Source organism: Apium graveolens, chromosome 2 (assembly GCF_009905375.1).
Source record: "Apium graveolens cultivar Ventura chromosome 2, ASM990537v1, whole genome shotgun sequence".
NCBI classification, from domain to species: domain Eukaryota; kingdom Viridiplantae; phylum Streptophyta; class Magnoliopsida; order Apiales; family Apiaceae; genus Apium; species Apium graveolens.
The window spans coordinates 156,593,670-156,601,119 of record NC_133648.1 but is presented as its reverse complement, the minus strand read 5'-3'; the positions used below and the strand labels follow the sequence as shown (position 1 = coordinate 156,601,119).

At 43.0% G+C, this 7,450-nt stretch overlaps 1 non-coding gene across 1 annotated transcript; it reads right to left on the bottom strand.

The window, feature by feature from the left end:
• Positions 1-253: 253 nt before the first annotated feature.
• Positions 254-360, bottom strand: LOC141709824 (small nucleolar RNA R71). Its single transcript, XR_012570381.1, has one exon. It is a non-coding gene; the product is annotated as a small nucleolar RNA R71 (small nucleolar RNA).
• Between the last annotated feature and the right edge of the window lie 7,090 nt (positions 361-7,450).

The following is a 7,450-nucleotide window of genomic DNA, read 5'->3' as shown; positions in this document are numbered from 1 at the left end:
TGCAGAATTCTGTTTTTTCGGTGGTGCTGCGACTGAAGACCCCAACATGCACATAAGGAATTTTGTCGAGATCTGTAGTACTTTCAAATACAATGGTGTGACTGATGAGGCTATCAAGCTGAGGCTTTTCCCATTCTCGCTGAGGGATAAAGCTAAGGACTGGTTACATTCTGAACCAGCTGGGTCCATCACTACTTGGCAAGATCTTACACAAAAGTTTCTGGTGAAGTTTTACCCAATGGCGAAGACTGCGGCTATGAGGAGTGCTCTTACTCAGTTTGCGCAGCAACCTACAGAATCTATGTGCGAAGCTTAGGAGTGCTACAAGGAGATGCTGAGAAAGTGTCCACATCATGGAATGCCTGATTGGATGGTGATCACTGGTTTCTATAATGGTTTGGGGGCCCAATCTCGGCCCATGCTCGATGCAGCAGCTGGAGGCGCCTTGTGGGACAAAAGCTATACTGAGGCTTATAATCTTATTGAGACTATGGCTGCAAATGAGCATCAAAACCCAACTCAAAGGATGATGCCTGGGAAGGTAGCAGGTATTTTGGAAGTCGATGCAGCCACAGCTATTGCAGCGCAGCTCCAAGCGCTGTCTATGAAGGTCGATTCTCTAGCCACCTATGGGGTCAATCAGATAGCTATGGTCTGTGAGCTTTGTATAGGTTCTCATGCTACGGATCAGTTTTCTCTTGTTAACGAATCTGTTCAGTACGTGAACAATTATCCATGACAACAGCAGCCTGTGCCAGCTACTTATCATCCTAACAACAGAAATCATCCAAATTCCAGCTAGAGTAATAATCAAAATGCTATTCAGCAACCATATCAGCAAGGCATGAGTAAACAGTTCAATCCACCTGGATTCCAGCAACCGCAGCATTATGCTCAAAGGCAATCATATCCTCAATAGGGAGGTGCAGCTGCACCCACTAGTGCTGATTTTGAGGAACTTAAGCTGTTGTGCAAAAGTCAGGCGGTTTCTATCAAGACCTTGGAAAATCAAATTGGCCAAATAGCCAATGCAGTGCTCAATCGTTAACCTGGCATACTTCCTAGTGACACTGAAGTGACAGGCAGGAAGGAAGCTAAAGAGCAAGTCAAGGCTATTACCTTAAGGTCTGGAAAAGTTGCTGATGCTGAAAAAGTAAAAGAAGGAGAAGCTGAAGTTGGTAATGAAGAAGCTAAGCAAAAGGAGAAAGTGGCGGAACCAAGGAAGACTACTGTTGAATACACTCTTCCTGAGGGTAATACAGGGGAGAAACAGCTCTATCCTCCACCACCTTTCCCTAAGAGATTGCAACAACAAAAGCTGGATAAGCAGTTCGGTAAGTTTCTGGAGGTGTTCAAGAAACTTCACATCAATATACCTTTCGTTGAGGCTTTGGAGCAAATGCCTAGTTATGCGAGATTCATGAAGAATATTCTTTCAAGGAAGGTGAAACTGGATGACCTTGAGACCGTTGCTCTAACGGAAGAATGCAGTATTGTGATGCCGCAAAAGTTACCTCCAAAGCTTAAAGATCCAGGTAGCTTCACCATTCCCTGCACTATTGGCAAGTTGTCTTTCGACAAGTGCCTTTGTGATTTGTGAGCAAGCATCAATCTGATGCCGTTGTCGATCTTCAAAAAGTTAAACTTTCCTGATCCAAAGCCCACTTATATGTCTCTACAATTGGCTGATCGTTCTATTACTTACCCAAGAGGCATAGTGGAGGATGTGCTAGTAAAGGTGGATAAGTTCTTCTTTCCTGCAGACTTTGTTATTCTAGATTTCGAGGAAGATAAGAAGATTCCCATAATCTTGGGAAGACCTTTCTTGGCTACCGGCCATACCTTGATAGATGTGCAGAAAGGTGAACTTACAATGCGGGTGCAGGATCAGGATGTGACATTCAATGTATTCAAAGCAATGAAATTCCCTACAGAAGATGAGGAGTGCTTAAGAGTGGATTTGATCGATTCTGCGGTTACTTCAGAACTCGATCATATGCTAATGTCTGATGCATTAGAGAAGGCCTTAGTGGGGGATTTTGACAATGATGATAAGGATGGCAATGAGCAACTACAATATCTTAATACTTCTCCCTGGAGGCGAAAGCTAGACATGTCATTTGAATCTCTTGGTGCTTCTGACCTCAAAAATGCTGAAGGGAAGCTCAAACCATCTATTGAGGAAGCACCTACCTTGGAGCTTAAGCCATTGCCTGAACACTTGAGGTATCTTTTTTAGGTGATGCATCTACTTTACCTGTTATTATTGCATCTGACCTTTCAGGTAGTGAGGAGGACAAGCTCTTAAGGATTTTGAGATAATTCAAATCGGCTATCGGATGGACTATAGCAGACATCAAAGGGATCAGCCCTTCATATTACATGCCTAAGATTCTGCTAGAGGAGGGTAGTAAGCTGACTATTGAGCAACAGCGCAGACTTAATCCTATCATGAAAGAAGTGGTGAAGAAAGAAATTCTGAAGTGGCTTGATGCAAGAATCGTTTATTCTATTTCTGACAGTTCTTGGGTGAGCCCCATGCAATGTGTACCTAAGAAAGGAGGTATTACTGTGGTAGCAAATGAGAAGAACGAGCTCAACCCCACTCGAACAGTCACAGGATGGAGAGTATGCATGGATTATAGAAAGTTAAACAAGGCCACAAGGAAGGATCACTTCCCGCTTCCGTTTATTGATCAGATGCTTGACAGGTTGGTCGGTCATGAGTATTATTGTCTTCTGGATGGCTATTCAGGGTATAATCAGATTTGTATTATACCAGAGGATCAAGAAAAGACTACCTTCACTTGTCCATTTGGCACGTTTGCTTTTCGCAGGGTTTTGTTTGGATTATGTGGCGGACCGGCCACTTTTCAGAGATGTATGATGGCTATATTCTCTGACATGATTGGAAATAGTGTCGAGGTGTTCATGGACGACTTCTCCGTCTTTGGACATTCGTATGATGAATGTTTGAATAATCTTCGTACAGTACTCAAAAGATGCGTGGAAACTAATTTGGTGCTCAATTGGGAAAAATGTCATTTTATGGTGCATGAAGGCATTATTCTTGGGCATAAGGTCTCTAACAAGGGTATTGAGCTGGACAAAGCCAAGGTGGGAGTCATTGAAAATCTTCCACCACCAATTTCTGTGAAAGGAATCCGTAGTTTTCTTGGTCATGCGGGTTTTTATCGGTGTTTCATCAAGGACTTTTCAAAGATATCTAAGCCACTATGCAACTTTCTTGAGAAGGATGTGTCTTTCAAATTTGATGATGACTGCTTAACGGCATTCGAGACTCTTAAGAAGAGTTTGATAACTGCACCAATTATTACAGCACCTGATTGGACAGAGCCTTTTGAGATGATGTATGGTGCGAGTGATTATGCGGGGGGCGCAGTTCTTGGGCAGCGTAAGAATAATCTTTTTATGTGGTCTACTATGCTAGCAAGACCTTAAATGGGGCCCAAATGAACTACACCACTACTGAAAAGGAGCTCTTGGCGATAGTGTTTGGTTTCGAAAAATTTCGATCTTATTTGCTTGGGACAAAGGTGACAGTATTCACTGATCATGCGGTCATTCGCTATTTGGTTTCCAAGAAGGATTCGAAGCCGAGACTCATTCATTGGGTGCTCTTGCTACAGGAATTTGAGTTAGAGATCAAGGATCGAAAAGGTACTGAGAATCAAGTAGCTAACCATCTCTCTAGATTGGAGAATCATGAGTCTACTTCACATGATAAGACATTGATCAACGAATCTTTTCCGGATGAGCAGTTTTTCGCAGTTCAGGAGGAGGAGCCATGGTTCGCAAATATTATGAATTATCTTGTGTGCAATATAATGCCTCATAATTTGACCACAGCTCAAAAGAAGAAGTTTCTGCATGAGGTGAAGAGGTATATGTGGGATGAACTGTATTTATTTAGACAAGGAGCTGACCAGATCATCAGGAGATGTATCCCATTCTGTGAGACGGAGGGGATATTACGAGACTGCCACTCCACAGTTTATGGTGGACACTATGGTGGTGAGAAGACGGCAGCTCGTATTCTGCAAGCAGGTTTTTTCTGGCCTACTTTGTTTAAGGATGCTCATCAGTTCGTTTTAAGGTATGATCGTTGCCAAAGAGTGGGAAATCTTACGAGCAAGGATGAGATGCCGTTAAATGTGATGCTTGAAGTCGAGGTCTTTGATGTTTGGGGAATCGATTTCATGGGGCCTTTTGTCTCATCCTGCAATAATCAGTACATTTTGCTGGTAGTCGATTATGTCTCAAAATGGGTAGAAGTCAAAGCTCTACCGACTAATGATGCAAAGGCAGTGTTGAATTTTCTTCATAAGCAGATTTTCACAAGGTTTGGAATGCCACGAGTAATCATAAGTGATGAAGGGTCGCATTTCTGCAACCATAAGTTTACTTCTATGATGCAGCGCTACAATGTGAACCATCGAGTTGCTACTTCCTATCATCCACAAATAAATGGTCAAGCGGAAGTGTCTAACAGAGAAATCAAGCACATTTTAGAGAAGGTTGTTTGTCCGTCAAGGAAGGATTGGTATTTAAAGCTCGATGAAGCTGTTTGGGCTTACAGAACAGCATATAAGACTCCACTTGGGATGTCCCCGTTTCAACTTGTGTTTGGTAAGGGATGTCACCTGCGGAGCTTGAGCATAAGGCCTATTGGGCGTTGAAGAAGTTGAACCTGGATCTAGATGCAGCTGGAAAGAAGTGAATGCTTCAGCTTAATGAACTTGATGAATTTTGACTCCAAGCGTACGAGAATAACAAAATTACAAGGAAAAAGTGAAGAGGTGGCACGATAGGAAGCTACATCCTAAGTTACTCGTGTCGGGGCAACAAGTTCTCTTATTCAACTCTCGTCTCCGACTTTTTCCTGGGAAGTTGAAATCAAGGTGGTCGGGACCTTTTATTGTCAAAACTGTGTTTCCAAATGGAGCGGTGGAGATTTTTGAGAATGATCCAGACCAAGCATTCAAGGTTAATGGTCAGCATTTGAAGCACTAATATGGGGACATGGCAAACTGGCAAGTGGTTAGTGCCGTTTTATTGTCAACTTGAGGAAGGTATGCAATGTCAAGCTAATGACAAAAAAGAAGCGCTTCGTGGGAGGCAACCCATGATTTGTTGTTACAGAAACCCTTAGAAGTTAATAGCCTATCCAAAACCAAAAAAAAAATCAGAAAAACGGAGCCTGGAAAAAAAATTCCAGAAGCCCCCTGAGCACCCGCTCAGCTCTGCTGAGCGCCCGCTCAGCTTTGCTGAGCGACCGCTCAGGGGTCGACTGGAAGAATTTTTTTTAGTCCGAATAAAAACAAAAAAAAAGCTAAAAAAACAAAAAATAAAAAACACAACCCATTACCCACGACCTATTTCCATATTACCCCATAATTTTAACCCCCAAACCCACTCCTAATCAATTTTTACCCTAATCCCTACCCTATGTATACATACACTTATCCCATATATTCCCCATACACTTTCAAACCTTAAACTCTCTCCCAAACACAAAAACACAAATCTTGAACACTTTTACTCAGTTTCGATGGCACCCAAGAGATCAAGGACTATCGATAGCAGCAGCACTGTCCCTACTGCTGATTCCTTGAGGGGTACTGCTGTGAGGCCTCGTTTGAATGATAGGGCTGCTGAGGAGGAGTATACTAGGCTACTAGGTAAGCCAATTTTGAAGGAGAAGGGGTTCTTACCATCGGGGAGGGATGGTGAGTTGTTACCTATGATTGCTGAGAAGGGTGGATAGCTTTTTGTGAGTCTCCTGAAGCAGTGCCGATGAGCGTGGTTCGCGAGTTCTATGCGAACACGAAGGCCGAGAAGAATGGGTATTTTATGGTCCGGGGGATGACGGTTGATTATCACCCTGCGGCGATTCACCGTGTGATTGGGCAGAGACAGAGGAAGCCCATGGAGGAGAACTGGAACGAGAAGACTGTTGAGGATTTTGACTTGGATTTGATTTGTGCTACTCTCTATAGGCCAGACACAGTTTGGACCTTCAAGACTGGAACTAATGAGTATCGTCACTTTCCGGCGATCTCCATGAATAGGTATGCCCGTGCATGGAATGCTTTTATTTGTGCTAATATTTTGCCTACTTCGCATGTACATGAGGTCACAGTTGAGAGAGCACAGTTGTTGTGGGGAATTTTGAATAAGGAGTACTATGTGGACCTTGGTGAGTTCAACTACCAAGGAATTCTGAAGTTTTTAAGGGGAGCTAAGCACATGAACATCCCTTATGCATCTACGGTTACCAAGCTTTGCCGAGCGGTGGGAGTTCAGTGGCCGTCTCATGAGCAGTTGTAGTTGTCGGCCGCTCCTATTGATTCCGGGACTCTGCATGCGATGCACGAGTGGACCGGTGGAGAGCCCGAGGAGCATGGGCTGGGTTATCGTCTTCCAGGAGGGCGTCTAGCACGAGGTGCTACCATGGCAAGGCCAAGGCGAGATGAGGCTGGTTCTTCTAGAGATCAGGAGGGTGCTGGGATGGATGATGCCCAGTATAGGAGGCTTTCGAGGAGGATGGATGCTATGTACGAGACACAGAGTAGGTTTGCTCAGGAGCTCACCCTTGCACTAGGGACTGCTTTTCGAGGCCTTGGAGCTGACATCCAGTGGCCAGTTTTTGGTGAGGACTCTGCATATCCGCCTCCTGATACACCACCCTCTGAGGGTGATGATGATGATGATCTCTCCGAGTAGGTATACCCTGTGTTCCTTTCTACTACCTTCACTGGGGACAGTGAAGATTTTAAGTTTGGGGGTGGTAGTTAAGGAATATTTTGTGTGTGTGTCATATAGTTGCATGTTCATGATAGTTTAATTCATATAATTGCATAATTTTTGCCATATAGTTTTTTTTTTATTTTTTTTATTTTTAGCTTTATTTTTTTATTATGTCATGTAGCTCATGCATTTACCATGATCCCTTTTGCGCTGATTTACCAATTGATTTGTGATGTTGATGCGAGTGTAGTGATAGCGTTAAAGTGATGTTGAGTCGTGTAGGGTGATATGCATGCTAGAAACACTTGTAATTTCACTAAGTCTTAGAGAATGCTTAAGGACTAGATTGTTGTTATGGTTTGATGGTTATCGAGGTTAATCTATTGATTATGCTTAGAATTTTATAATAGGTTCTTAGTGATAAAAGGCATGAAAAGAAAAAAAATGGAGTGAAAAATGGAATTCATTGCTAATTGTGGCTAGGCATCAAATGGCTAGTAGCCGGCTCGTATGTTTATGCGAGTAGTCTAGGGTTGAGCAAGATGGAGCGAAACGCACTTGCTCAGAAAGTTGAAAAAAAAGAGAAAAGAGAAAAAAAAGAAAAAAAAATAAAGAGTATGCATAATTGATCAAGAGTGGGCTCTTTGGTATTCGAGTTATTAAGTTCTTAGGGGACTTT